The 14,045-nt window shown below is 52.9% G+C and overlaps 7 non-coding genes across 7 annotated transcripts; all 7 read left to right on the top strand.

Annotated features, from left to right (window-relative positions):
• The first annotated feature begins 1,474 nt into the window (after positions 1–1,474).
• Positions 1,475–1,566, top strand: trnay-gua (transfer RNA tyrosine (anticodon GUA)). The gene is given in 2 exon segments: positions 1,475–1,511; positions 1,531–1,566. It is a non-coding gene; the product is annotated as a tRNA-Tyr (tRNA).
• Positions 1,567–2,663: 1,097 nt separating this feature from the next.
• trnay-gua (transfer RNA tyrosine (anticodon GUA)) lies at positions 2,664–2,755 on the top strand. Its single transcript is given in 2 exon segments — positions 2,664–2,700; positions 2,720–2,755. It is a non-coding gene; the product is annotated as a tRNA-Tyr (tRNA).
• Positions 2,756–5,103: 2,348 nt separating this feature from the next.
• Positions 5,104–5,195, top strand: trnay-gua (transfer RNA tyrosine (anticodon GUA)). The gene is given in 2 exon segments: positions 5,104–5,140; positions 5,160–5,195. It is a non-coding gene; the product is annotated as a tRNA-Tyr (tRNA).
• A 3,599-nt stretch (positions 5,196–8,794) lies between these two features.
• trnay-gua (transfer RNA tyrosine (anticodon GUA)) lies at positions 8,795–8,886 on the top strand. Its single transcript is given in 2 exon segments — positions 8,795–8,831; positions 8,851–8,886. It is a non-coding gene; the product is annotated as a tRNA-Tyr (tRNA).
• A 1,159-nt stretch (positions 8,887–10,045) lies between these two features.
• trnay-gua (transfer RNA tyrosine (anticodon GUA)) lies at positions 10,046–10,137 on the top strand. Its single transcript is given in 2 exon segments — positions 10,046–10,082; positions 10,102–10,137. It is a non-coding gene; the product is annotated as a tRNA-Tyr (tRNA).
• Positions 10,138–11,234: 1,097 nt separating this feature from the next.
• trnay-gua (transfer RNA tyrosine (anticodon GUA)) lies at positions 11,235–11,326 on the top strand. The gene is given in 2 exon segments: positions 11,235–11,271; positions 11,291–11,326. It is a non-coding gene; the product is annotated as a tRNA-Tyr (tRNA).
• A 1,159-nt stretch (positions 11,327–12,485) lies between these two features.
• On the top strand, positions 12,486–12,577 carry trnay-gua (transfer RNA tyrosine (anticodon GUA)). Its single transcript is given in 2 exon segments — positions 12,486–12,522; positions 12,542–12,577. It is a non-coding gene; the product is annotated as a tRNA-Tyr (tRNA).
• The last annotated feature ends 1,468 nt before the right edge of the window (positions 12,578–14,045 follow it).

Raw genomic sequence — 14,045 nt, 5'->3', positions numbered from 1 at the left:
CGCTGTTTGCAAAAAACTCCGAGCCAGATAGGAGTCAAACCTACAATCTTCTGATTTGTAGTCAGACGCGTTATCCAGGCTGTGGAGAGTAGCTGGCAGCTCACAGTCCCACCAACGCTGCGGCACGAGCAGGTACCGATGACGCGCACGTGACTCCGCCAGGCCAGAAGCGTCAAAATGCGCAAGGCAAACTATCGGCAAACAAAAGCACCTTTGCCGCTTCACTTCGATAGCTCAGCTGGTAGAGCGGAGGACTGTAGTGGAATACAAAGCAAAGTCATCCTTAGGTCGCTGGTTCAATTCCGGCTCGAAGGAGCTCGTGTGCTTTTGCAGTAAGCGGGTGGTAAGCAGCATTTCGCTCAAAGCTCCTCTCTTCACTTTATAGTGCATCATGTTGCCACGAAGGCACAAGACACCTCTTTTTCTTGTCTCGAACTTTAATGCTCTCTGCGTCCACCAGCACACAGCTGTTTTGCTTGAGCATTTGTGTCTGCTCACCAGCAGGGAGTGCCATTGAGCAGCAACACTTTGAAACACTCAGCACTCACTTTCAGGCAAAAGAAGTCGTCTATCAGTCAGACAGCGCTCTCGGCTGCTTCCTCACACTCGGGACGGCCGCCACTTTCCGCTCACCTCGCTTCCCTGCCGCAGTCTCGGGGTCTTCTCGGCTTCTTTCATCGTTGCTGTGGCTTCACGTCCTACTGCTGCTCGGCAACGCCGATTGGAGCAAAGTATTTAATGAAGTCAAGGAGTGGGCCAATCCTCAAGCAGGATTTCTCTGCCAGTCGCGGAGCAGCGTGGCGGCGAGTGCGAAGAGGCTACTGAGGAGCAAACTAAAGCACCATACACAAAGCGACCGGGGAATTAGCTCAAATGGTAGAGCGCTCGCTTAGCATGTGAGAGGTAGCGGGATCGATGCCCGCATTCTCCACTTTCCTTTTGGCTTAGAGCAATTATTCAGAACGAAATGGGCTCTCGCGTCACTGAACCCCTGTCAGACGGGAAAAACGGACAGCAAATCTTTTTCTGCCGTGTCGTCAGCAAGATTTCTTGCTTTTCACATCCAGCAAAGGTGAGAGAAGCCCAAAAAACGACTTTGCCAGCACTGACGCCTTCTCCGAAGATTCAACTCAGGATCTTCGCATTAGGAGACTGACGTGCTGCCTGCTGCGCTGAGAAGGCACTTGCCATGCAAGCGGCCAGGCAGCGCTGCCATGTGGGGCATCTTGCAAGGTGTTTACATTTATAACGCGCTGTTTGCAAAAAACTCCGAGCCAGATAGGAGTCAAACCTACAATCTTCTGATTTGTAGTCAGACGCGTTATCCAGGCTGTGGAGAGTAGCTGGCAGCTCACAGTCCCACCAACGCTGCGGCACGAGCAGGTACCGATGACGCGCACGTGACTCCGCCAGGCCAGAAGCGTCAAAATGCGCACGGCAAACTATCGGCAAACAAAAGCACCTTTGCCGCTTCCCTTCGATAGCTCAGCTGGTAGAGCGGAGGACTGTAGTGGAATGCAAAGCAAAGTCATCCTTAGGTCGCTGGTTCAATTCCGGCTCGAAGGAGCTCGCGTGCTTTTGCAGTAAGCGGGTGGTAAGCAGCATTTCGCTCAAAGCTCCTCTCTTCACTTTATAGTGCATCATGTTGCCACGAAGGCACAAGACACCTCTTTTTCTTGTCTCGAACTTTAATGCTCTCTGCGTCCACCAGCACACAGCTGTTTTGCTTGAGCATTTGTGTCTGCTCACCAGCAGGGAGTGCCATTGAGCAGCAACACTTTGAAACACTCAGCACTCACTTTCAGGCAAAAGAAGTCGTCTATCAGTCAGACAGCGCTCTCGGCTGCTCCCTCACGCTCGGGACGGCCGCCACTTTCCGCTCACCTCGCTTCCCTGCCGCAGTCTCGGGATCTTCTCGGCTTCTTTCATCGTTGCTGTGGCTTCACGTCCTACTGCTGCTCGGCAACGCCGATTGGAGCAAAGTATTTAATGAAGTCAAGGAGTGGGCCAATCCTCAAGCAGGATTTCTCTGCCGGTCGCGGAGCAGCGTGGCGGCGAGTGCGAAGAGGCTAATGAGGAGCAAACTAAAGCACCATGCACAAAGCGACCGGGGAATTAGCTCAAATGGTAGAGCGCTCGCTTAGCATGTGAGAGGTAGCGGGATCGATGCCCGCATTCTCCACTTTCCTTTTGGCTTAGAGCAATTATTCAGAACGAAATGGGCTCTCGCGTCACTGAACCCCTGTCAGACGGGAAAAACGGACAGCAAATCTTTTTCTGCCATGTCGTCAGCAAGATTTCTTGCTTTTCACATCCAGCAAAGGTGAGAGAAGCCCAAAAAACGACTTTGCCAGCACTGACGCCTTCTCCGAAGATTCAACTCAGGATCTTCGCATTAGGAGACTGACGTGCTGCCTGCTGCGCTGAGAAGGCACTTGCCATGCAAGCGGCCAGGCAGCGCTGCCAGATAGGAGTCAAACCTACAATCTTCTGATTTGTAGTCAGACGCGTTATCCAGGCTGTGGAGAGTAGCTGGCAGCTCACAGTCCCACCAACGCTGCGGCACGAGCAGGTACCGATGACGCGCACGTGACTCCGCCAGGCCAGAAGCATCAAAATGCGCACGGCAAACTATCGGCAAACAAAAGCACCTTTGCCGCTTCCCTTCGATAGCTCAGCTGGTAGAGCGGAGGACTGTAGTGGAATACAAAGCAAAGTCATCCTTAGGTCGCTGGTTCAATTCCGGCTCGAAGGAGCTCGCGTGCTTTTGCAGTAAGCGGGTGGTAAGCAGCATTTCGCTCAAAGCTCCTCTCTTCACTTTATAGTGCATCATGTTGCCACGAAGGCACAAGACACCTCTTTTTCTTGTCTCGAACTTTAATGCTCTCTGCGTCCACCAGCACACAGCTGTTTTGCTTGAGCATTTGTGTCTGCTCACCAGCAGGGAGTGCCATTGAGCAGCAACACTTTGAAACACTCAGCACTCACTTTCAGGCAAAAGAAGTCGTCTATCAGTCAGACAGCGCTCTCGGCTGCTCCCTCACGCTCGGGACGGCCGCCACTTTCCGCTCACCTCGCTTCCCTGCCGCAGTCTCGGGGTCTTCTCGGCTTCTTTCATCGTTGCTGTGGCTTCACGTCCTACTGCTGCTCGGCAACGCCGATTGGAGCAAAGTATTTAATGAAGTCAAGGAGTGGGCCGATCCTCAAGCAGGATTTCTCTGCCGGTCGCGGAGCAGCGTGGCGGCGAGTGCGAAGAGGCTACTGAGGAGCAAACTAAAGCACCATGCATAAAGCGACCGGGGAATTAGCTCAAATGGTAGAGCGCTCGCTTAGCATGTGAGAGGTAGCGGGATCGATGCCCGCATTCTCCACTTTCCTTTTGGCTTAGAGCAATTATTCAGAACGAAATGGGCTCTCGCGTCACTGAACCCCTGTCAGACGGGAAAAACGGAGAGCAAATCTTTTTCTGCCATGTCGTCAGCAAGATTTCTTGCTTTTCACATCCAGCAAAGGTGAGAGAAGCCCAAAAAACGACTTTGCCAGCACTGACGCCTTCTCCGAAGATTCAACTCAGGATCTTCGCATTAGGAGACTGACGTGCTGCCTGCTGCGCTGAGAAGGCACTTGCCATGCAAGCGGCCAGGCAGCGCTGCCATGTGGGGCATCTTGCAAGGTGTTTACATTTATAACGCGCTGTTTGCAAAAAACTCCGAGCCAGATAGGAGTCAAACCTACAATCTTCTGATTTGTAGTCAGACGCGTTATCCAGGCTGTGGAGAGTAGCTGGCAGCTCACAGTCCCACCAACGCTGCGGCACGAGCAGGTACCGATGACGCGCACGTGACTCCGCCAGGCCAGAAGCGTCAAAATGCGCAAGGCAAACTATCGGCAAACAAAAGCACCTTTGCCGCTTCACTTCGATAGCTCAGCTGGTAGAGCGGAGGACTGTAGTGGAATACAAAGCAAAGTCATCCTTAGGTCGCTGGTTCAATTCCGGCTCGAAGGAGCTCGTGTGCTTTTGCAGTAAGCGGGTGGTAAGCAGCATTTCGCTCAAAGCTCCTCTCTTCACTTTATAGTGCATCATGTTGCCACGAAGGCACAAGACACCTCTTTTTCTTGTCTCGAACTTTAATGCTCTCTGCGTCCACCAGCACACAGCTGTTTTGCTTGAGCATTTGTGTCTGCTCACCAGCAGGGAGTGCCATTGAGCAGCAACACTTTGAAACACTCAGCACTCACTTTCAGGCAAAAGAAGTCGTCTATCAGTCAGACAGCGCTCTCGGCTGCTTCCTCACACTCGGGACGGCCGCCACTTTCCGCTCACCTCGCTTCCCTGCCGCAGTCTCGGGGTCTTCTCGGCTTCTTTCATCGTTGCTGTGGCTTCACGTCCTACTGCTGCTCGGCAACGCCGATTGGAGCAAAGTATTTAATGAAGTCAAGGAGTGGGCCAATCCTCAAGCAGGATTTCTCTGCCAGTCGCGGAGCAGCGTGGCGGCGAGTGCGAAGAGGCTACTGAGGAGCAAACTAAAGCACCATGCACAAAGCGACCGGGGAATTAGCTCAAATGGTAGAGCGCTCGCTTAGCATGTGAGAGGTAGCGGGATCGATGCCCGCATTCTCCACTTTCCTTTTGGCTTAGAGCAATTATTCAGAACGAAATGGGCTCTCGCGTCACTGAACCCCTGTCAGACGGGAAAAACGGACAGCAAATCTTTTTCTGCCGTGTCGTCAGCAAGATTTCTTGCTTTTCACATCCAGCAAAGGTGAGAGAAGCCCAAAAAACGACTTTGCCAGCACTGACGCCTTCTCCGAAGATTCAACTCAGGATCTTCGCATTAGGAGACTGACGTGCTGCCTGCTGCGCTGAGAAGGCACTTGCCATGCAAGCGGCCAGGCAGCGCTGCCAGATAGGAGTCAAACCTACAATCTTCTGATTTGTAGTCAGACGCGTTATCCAGGCTGTGGAGAGTAGCTGGCAGCTCACAGTCCCACCAACGCTGCGGCACGAGCAGGTACCGATGACGCGCACGTGACTCCGCCAGGCCAGAAGCATCAAAATGCGCACGGCAAACTATCGGCAAACAAAAGCACCTTTGCCGCTTCCCTTCGATAGCTCAGCTGGTAGAGCGGAGGACTGTAGTGGAATACAAAGCAAAGTCATCCTTAGGTCGCTGGTTCAATTCCGGCTCGAAGGAGCTCGCGTGCTTTTGCAGTAAGCGGGTGGTAAGCAGCATTTCGCTCAAAGCTCTTCTCTTCACTTTATATTGCATCATGTTGCCACGAAGGCACAAGACACCTCTTTTTCTTGTCTCGAACTTTAATGCTCTCTGCGTCCACCAGCACACAGCTGTTTTGCTTGAGCATTTGTGTCTGCTCACCAGCAGGGAGTGCCATTGAGCAGCAACACTTTGAAACACTCAGCACTCACTTTCAGGCAAAAGAAGTCGTCTATCAGTCAGACAGCGCTCTCGGCTGCTCCCTCACGCTCGGGACGGCCGCCACTTTCCGCTCACCTCGCTTCCCTGCCGCAGTCTCGGGGTCTTCTCGGCTTCTTTCATCGTTGCTGTGGCTTCACGTCCTACTGCTGCTCGGCAACGCCGATTGGAGCAAAGTATTTAATGAAGTCAAGGAGTGGGCCAATCCTCAAGCAGGATTTCTCTGCCGGTCGCGGAGCTGCGTGGCGGCGAGTGCGAAGAGGCTACTGAGGAGCAAACTAAAACACCATGCACAAAGCGACCGGGGAATTAGCTCAAATGGTAGAGCGCTCGCTTAGCATGTGAGAGGTAGCGGGATCGATGCCCGCATTCTCCACTTTCCTTTTGGCTTAGAGCAATTATTCAGAACGAAATGGGCTCTCGCGTCACTGAACCCCTGTCAGACGGGAAAAACGGAGAGCAAATCTTTTTCTGCCATGTCGTCAGCAAGATTTCTTGCTTTTCACATCCAGCAAAGGTGAGAGAAGCCCAAAAAACGACTTTGCCAGCACTGACGCCTTCTCCGAAGATTCAACTCAGGATCTTCGCATTAGGAGACTGACGTGCTGCCTGCTGCGCTGAGAAGGCACTTGCCATGCAAGCGGCCAGGCAGCGCTGCCATGTGGGGCATCTTGCAAGGTGTTTACATTTATAACGCGCTGTTTGCAAAAAACTCCGAGCCAGATAGGAGTCAAACCTACAATCTTCTGATTTGTAGTCAGACGCGTTATCCAGGCTGTGGAGAGTAGCTGGCAGCTCACAGTCCCACCAACGCTGCGGCACGAGCAGGTACCGATGACGCGCACGTGACTCCGCCAGGCCAGAAGCGTCAAAATGCGCACGGCAAACTATCGGCAAACAAAAGCACCTTTGCCGCTTCACTTCGATAGCTCAGCTGGTAGAGCGGAGGACTGTAGTGGAATACAAAGCAAAGTCATCCTTAGGTCGCTGGTTCAATTCCGGCTCGAAGGAGCTCGCGTGCTTTTGCAGTAAGCGGGTGGTAAGCAGCATTTCGCTCAAAGCTCCTCTCTTCACTTTATAGTGCATCATGTTGCCACGAAGGCACAAGACACCTCTTTTTCTTGTCTCGAACTTTAATGCTCTCTGCGTCCACCAGCACACAGCTGTTTTGCTTGAGCATTTGTGTCTGCTCACCAGCAGGGAGTGCCATTGAGCAGCAACACTTTGAAACACTCAGCACTCACTTTCAGGCAAAAGAAGTCGTCTATCAGTCAGACAGCGCTCTCGGCTGCTCCCTCACGCTCGGGACGGCCGCCACTTTCCGCTCACCTCGCTTCCCTGCCGCAGTCTCGGTATCTTCTCGGCTTCTTTCATCGCTGCTGTGGCTTCACGTCCTACTGCTGCTCGGCAACGCCGATTGGAGCAAAGTATTTAATGAAGTCAAGGAGTGGGCCAATCCTCAAGCAGGATTTCTCTGCCAGTCGCGGAGCAGCGTGGCGGCGAGTGCGAAGAGGCTACTGAGGAGCAAACTAAAGCACCATGCACAAAGCGACCGGGGAATTAGCTCAAATGGTAGAGCGCTCGCTTAGCATGTGAGAGGTAGCGGGATCGATGCCCGCATTCTCCACTTTCCTTTTGGCTTAGAGCAATTATTCAGAACGAAATGGGCTCTCGCGTCACTGAACCCCTGTCAGACGGGAAAAACGGACAGCAAATCTTTTTCTGCCGTGTCGTCAGCAAGATTTCTTGCTTTTCACATCCAGCAAAGGTGAGAGAAGCCCAAAAAACGACTTTGCCAGCACTGACGCCTTCTCCGAAGATTCAACTCAGGATCTTCGCATTAGGAGACTGACGTGCTGCCTGCTGCGCTGAGAAGGCACTTGCCATGCAAGCGGCCAGGCAGCGCTGCCATGTGGGGCATCTTGCAAGGTGTTTACATTTATAACGCGCTGTTTGCAAAAAACTCCGAGCCAGATAGGAGTCAAACCTACAATCTTCTGATTTGTAGTCAGACGCGTTATCCAGGCTGTGGAGAGTAGCTGGCAGCTCACAGTCCCACCAACGCTGCGGCACGAGCAGGTACCGATGACGCGCACGTGACTCCGCCAGGCCAGAAGCGTCAAAATGCGCACGGCAAACTATCGGCAAACAAAAGCACCTTTGCCGCTTCACTTCGATAGCTCAGCTGGTAGAGCGGAGGACTGTAGTGGAATACAAAGCAAAGTCATCCTTAGGTCGCTGGTTCAATTCCGGCTCGAAGGAGCTCGTGTGCTTTTGCAGTAAGCGGGTGGTAAGCAGCATTTCGCTCAAAGCTCCTCTCTTCACTTTATAGTGCATCATGTTGCCACGAAGGCACAAGACACCTCTTTTTCTTGTCTCGAACTTTAATGCTCTCTGCGTCCACCAGCACACAGCTGTTTTGCTTGAGCATTTGTGTCTGCTCACCAGCAGGGAGTGCCATTGAGCAGCAACACTTTGAAACACTCAGCACTCACTTTCAGGCAAAAGAAGTCGTCTATCAGTCAGACAGCGCTCTCGGCTGCTCCCTCACGCTCGGGACGGCCGCCACTTTCCGCTCACCTCGCTTCCCTGCCGCAGTCTCGGTATCTTCTCGGCTTCTTTCATCGCTGCTGTGGCTTCACGTCCTACTGCTGCTCGGCAACGCCGATTGGAGCAAAGTATTTAATGAAGTCAAGGAGTGGGCCAATCCTCAAGCAGGATTTCTCTGCCAGTCGCGGAGCAGCGTGGCGGCGAGTGCGAAGAGGCTACTGAGGAGCAAACTAAAGCACCATGCACAAAGCGACCGGGGAATTAGCTCAAATGGTAGAGCGCTCGCTTAGCATGTGAGAGGTAGCGGGATCGATGCCCGCATTCTCCACTTTCCTTTTGGCTTAGAGCAATTATTCAGAACGAAATGGGCTCTCGCGTCACTGAACCCCTGTCAGACGGGAAAAACGGACAGCAAATCTTTTTCTGCCGTGTCGTCAGCAAGATTTCTTGCTTTTCACATCCAGCAAAGGTGAGAGAAGCCCAAAAAACGACTTTGCCAGCACTGACGCCTTCTCCGAAGATTCAACTCAGGATCTTCGCATTAGGAGACTGACGTGCTGCCTGCTGCGCTGAGAAGGCACTTGCCATGCAAGCGGCCAGGCAGCGCTGCCAGATAGGAGTCAAACCTACAATCTTCTGATTTGTAGTCAGACGCGTTATCCAGGCTGTGGAGAGTAGCTGGCAGCTCACAGTCCCACCAACGCTGCGGCACGAGCAGGTACCGATGACGCGCACGTGACTCCGCCAGGCCAGAAGCATCAAAATGCGCACGGCAAACTATCGGCAAACAAAAGCACCTTTGCCGCTTCCCTTCGATAGCTCAGCTGGTAGAGCGGAGGACTGTAGTGGAATACAAAGCAAAGTCATCCTTAGGTCGCTGGTTCAATTCCGGCTCGAAGGAGCTCGCGTGCTTTTGCAGTAAGCGGGTGGTAAGCAGCATTTCGCTCAAAGCTCTTCTCTTCACTTTATATTGCATCATGTTGCCACGAAGGCACAAGACACCTCTTTTTCTTGTCTCGAACTTTAATGCTCTCTGCGTCCACCAGCACACAGCTGTTTTGCTTGAGCATTTGTGTCTGCTCACCAGCAGGGAGTGCCATTGAGCAGCAACACTTTGAAACACTCAGCACTCACTTTCAGGCAAAAGAAGTCGTCTATCAGTCAGACAGCGCTCTCGGCTGCTCCCTCACGCTCGGGACGGCCGCCACTTTCCGCTCACCTCGCTTCCCTGCCGCAGTCTCGGGGTCTTCTCGGCTTCTTTCATCGTTGCTGTGGCTTCACGTCCTACTGCTGCTCGGCAACGCCGATTGGAGCAAAGTATTTAATGAAGTCAAGGAGTGGGCCAATCCTCAAGCAGGATTTCTCTGCCGGTCGCGGAGCTGCGTGGCGGCGAGTGCGAAGAGGCTACTGAGGAGCAAACTAAAACACCATGCACAAAGCGACCGGGGAATTAGCTCAAATGGTAGAGCGCTCGCTTAGCATGTGAGAGGTAGCGGGATCGATGCCCGCATTCTCCACTTTCCTTTTGGCTTAGAGCAATTATTCAGAACGAAATGGGCTCTCGCGTCACTGAACCCCTGTCAGACGGGAAAAACGGACAGCAAATCTTTTTCTGCCGTGTCGTCAGCAAGATTTCTTGCTTTTCACATCCAGCAAAGGTGAGAGAAGCCCAAAAAACGACTTTGCCAGCACTGACGCCTTCTCCGAAGATTCAACTCAGGATCTTCGCATTAGGAGACTGACGTGCTGCCTGCTGCGCTGAGAAGGCACTTGCCATGCAAGCGGCCAGGCAGCGCTGCCATGTGGGGCATCTTGCAAGGTGTTTACATTTATAACGCGCTGTTTGCAAAAAACTCCGAGCCAGATAGGAGTCAAACCTACAATCTTCTGATTTGTAGTCAGACGCGTTATCCAGGCTGTGGAGAGTAGCTGGCAGCTCACAGTCCCACCAACGCTGCGGCACGAGCAGGTACCGATGACGCGCACGTGACTCCGCCAGGCCAGAAGCGTCAAAATGCGCACGGCAAACTATCGGCAAACAAAAGCACCTTTGCCGCTTCCCTTCGATAGCTCAGCTGGTAGAGCGGAGGACTGTAGTGGAATACAAAGCAAAGTCATCCTTAGGTCGCTGGTTCAATTCCGGCTCGAAGGAGCTCGCGTGCTTTTGCAGTAAGCGGGTGGTAAGCAGCATTTCGCTCAAAGCTCCTCTCTTCACTTTATAGTGCATCATGTTGCCACGAAGGCACAAGACACCTCTTTTTCTTGTCTCGAACTTTAATGCTCTCTGCGTCCACCAGCACACAGCTGTTTTGCTTGAGCATTTGTGTCTGCTCACCAGCAGGGAGTGCCATTGAGCAGCAACACTTTGAAACACTCAGCACTCACTTTCAGGCAAAAGAAGTCGTCTATCAGTCAGACAGCGCTCTCGGCTGCTCCCTCACGCTCGGGACGGCCGCCACTTTCCGCTCACCTCGCTTCCCTGCCGCAGTCTCGGGATCTTCTCGGCTTCTTTCATCGTTGCTGTGGCTTCACGTCCTACTGCTGCTCGGCAACGCCGATTGGAGCAAAGTATTTAATGAAGTCAAGGAGTGGGCCAATCCTCAAGCAGGATTTCTCTGCCGGTCGCGGAGCAGCGTGGCGGCGAGTGCGAAGAGGCTACTGAGGAGCAAACTAAAGCACCATGCACAAAGCGACCGGGGAATTAGCTCAAATGGTAGAGCGCTCGCTTAGCATGTGAGAGGTAGCGGGATCGATGCCCGCATTCTCCACTTTCCTTTTGGCTTAGAGCAATTATTCAGAACGAAATGGGCTCTCGCGTCACTGAACCCCTGTCAGACGGGAAAAACGGACAGCAAATCTTTTTCTGCCATGTCGTCAGCAAGATTTCTTGCTTTTCACATCCAGCAAAGGTGAGAGAAGCCCAAAAAACGACTTTGCCAGCACTGACGCCTTCTCCGAAGATTCAACTCAGGATCTTCGCATTAGGAGACTGACGTGCTGCCTGCTGCGCTGAGAAGGCACTTGCCATGCAAGCGGCCAGGCAGCGCTGCCAGATAGGAGTCAAACCTACAATCTTCTGATTTGTAGTCAGACGCGTTATCCAGGCTGTGGAGAGTAGCTGGCAGCTCACAGTCCCACCAACGCTGCGGCACGAGCAGGTACCGATGACGCGCACGTGACTCCGCCAGGCCAGAAGCATCAAAATGCGCACGGCAAACTATCGGCAAACAAAAGCACCTTTGCCGCTTCCCTTCGATAGCTCAGCTGGTAGAGCGGAGGACTGTAGTGGAATACAAAGCAAAGTCATCCTTAGGTCGCTGGTTCAATTCCGGCTCGAAGGAGCTCGCGTGCTTTTGCAGTAAGCGGGTGGTAAGCAGCATTTCGCTCAAAGCTCCTCTCTTCACTTTATAGTGCATCATGTTGCCACGAAGGCACAAGACACCTCTTTTTCTTGTCTCGAACTTTAATGCTCTCTGCGTCCACCAGCACACAGCTGTTTTGCTTGAGCATTTGTGTCTGCTCACCAGCAGGGAGTGCCATTGAGCAGCAACACTTTGAAACACTCAGCACTCACTTTCAGGCAAAAGAAGTCGTCTATCAGTCAGACAGCGCTCTCGGCTGCTCCCTCACGCTCGGGACGGCCGCCACTTTCCGCTCACCTCGCTTCCCTGCCGCAGTCTCGGGGTCTTCTCGGCTTCTTTCATCGTTGCTGTGGCTTCACGTCCTACTGCTGCTCGGCAACGCCGATTGGAGCAAAGTATTTAATGAAGTCAAGGAGTGGGCCAATCCTCAAGCAGGATTTCTCTGCCGGTCGCGGAGCTGCGTGGCGGCGAGTGCGAAGAGGCTACTGAGGAGCAAACTAAAACACCATGCACAAAGCGACCGGGGAATTAGCTCAAATGGTAGAGCGCTCGCTTAGCATGTGAGAGGTAGCGGGATCGATGCCCGCATTCTCCACTTTCCTTTTGGCTTAGAGCAATTATTCAGAACGAAATGGGCTCTCGCGTCACTGAACCCCTGTCAGACGGGAAAAACGGACAGCAAATCTTTTTCTGCCGTGTCGTCAGCAAGATTTCTTGCTTTTCACATCCAGCAAAGGTGAGAGAAGCCCAAAAAACGACTTTGCCAGCACTGACGCCTTCTCCGAAGATTCAACTCAGGATCTTCGCATTAGGAGACTGACGTGCTGCCTGCTGCGCTGAGAAGGCACTTGCCATGCAAGCGGCCAGGCAGCGCTGCCATGTGGGGCATCTTGCAAGGTGTTTACATTTATAACGCGCTGTTTGCAAAAAACTCCGAGCCAGATAGGAGTCAAACCTACAATCTTCTGATTTGTAGTCAGACGCGTTATCCAGGCTGTGGAGAGTAGCTGGCAGCTCACAGTCCCACCAACGCTGCGGCACGAGCAGGTACCGATGACGCGCACGTGACTCCGCCAGGCCAGAAGCGTCAAAATGCGCACGGCAAACTATCGGCAAACAAAAGCACCTTTGCCGCTTCCCTTCGATAGCTCAGCTGGTAGAGCGGAGGACTGTAGTGGAATACAAAGCAAAGTCATCCTTAGGTCGCTGGTTCAATTCCGGCTCGAAGGAGCTCGCGTGCTTTTGCAGTAAGCGGGTGGTAAGCAGCATTTCGCTCAAAGCTCCTCTCTTCACTTTATAGTGCATCATGTTGCCACGAAGGCACAAGACACCTCTTTTTCTTGTCTCGAACTTTAATGCTCTCTGCGTCCACCAGCACACAGCTGTTTTGCTTGAGCATTTGTGTCTGCTCACCAGCAGGGAGTGCCATTGAGCAGCAACACTTTGAAACACTCAGCACTCACTTTCAGGCAAAAGAAGTCGTCTATCAGTCAGACAGCGCTCTCGGCTGCTTCCTCACACTCGGGACGGCCGCCACTTTCCGCTCACCTCGCTTCCCTGCCGCAGTCTCGGGATCTTCTCGGCTTCTTTCATCGTTGCTGTGGCTTCACGTCCTACTGCTGCTCGGCAACGCCGATTGGAGCAAAGTATTTAATGAAGTCAAGGAGTGGGCCGATCCTCAAGCAGGATTTCTCTGCCGGTCGCGGAGCAGCGTGGCGGCGAGTGCGAAGAGGCTACTGAGGAGCAAACTAAAGCACCATGCACAAAGCGACCGGGGAATTAACTCAAATGGTAGAGCGCTCGCTTAGCATGTGAGAGGTAGCGGGATCGATGCCCGCATTCTCCACTTTCCTTTTGGCTTAGAGCAATTATTCAGAACGAAATGGGCTCTCGCGTCACTGAACCCCTGTCAGACGGGAAAAACGGAGAGCAAATCTTTTTCTGCCATGTCGTCAGCAAGATTTCTTGCTTTTCACATCCAGCAAAGGTGAGAGAAGCCCAAAAAACGACTTTGCCAGCACTGACGCCTTCTCCGAAGATTCAACTCAGGATCTTCGCATTAGGAGACTGACGTGCTGCCTGCTGCGCTGAGAAGGCACTTGCCATGCAAGCGGCCAGGCAGCGCTGCCATGTAGGGCATCTTGCAAGGTGTTTACATTTATAACGCGCTGTTTGCAAAAAACTCCGAGCCAGATAGGAGTCAAACCTACAATCTTCTGATTTGTAGTCAGACGCGTTATCCAGGCTGTGGAGAGTAGCTGGCAGCTCACAGTCCCACCAACGCTGCGGCACGAGCAGGTACCGATGACGCGCACGTGACTCCGCCAGGCCAGAAGCGTCAAAATGCGCACGGCAAACTATCGGCAAACAAAAGCACCTTTGCCGCTTCCCTTCGATAGCTCAGCTGGTAGAGCGGAGAACTGTAGTGGAATGCAAAGCAAAGTCATCCTTAGGTTGCTGGTTCAATTCCGGCTCGAAGGAGCTCGCGTGCTTTTGCAGTAAGCGGGTGGTAAGCAGCATTTCGCTCAAAGCTCCTCTCTTCACTTTATAGTGCATCATGTTGCCACGAAGGCACAAGACACCTCTTTTTCTTGTCTCGAACTTTAATGCTCTCTGCGTCCACCAGCACACAGCTGTTTTGCTTGAGCATTTGTGTCTGCTCACCAGCAGGGAGTGCCATTGAGCAGCAACACTTTGA

Source organism: Somniosus microcephalus, unplaced genomic scaffold (genome assembly GCF_052327205.1).
Source record: "Somniosus microcephalus isolate GS21.2 unplaced genomic scaffold, FLI_Smic_1.0 scaffold63, whole genome shotgun sequence".
NCBI lineage: Eukaryota > Metazoa > Chordata > Chondrichthyes > Squaliformes > Somniosidae > Somniosus > Somniosus microcephalus.
The sequence above is the reverse complement of the archived record's forward strand: the minus strand, read 5'-3'. Positions and strand labels throughout refer to the sequence as shown.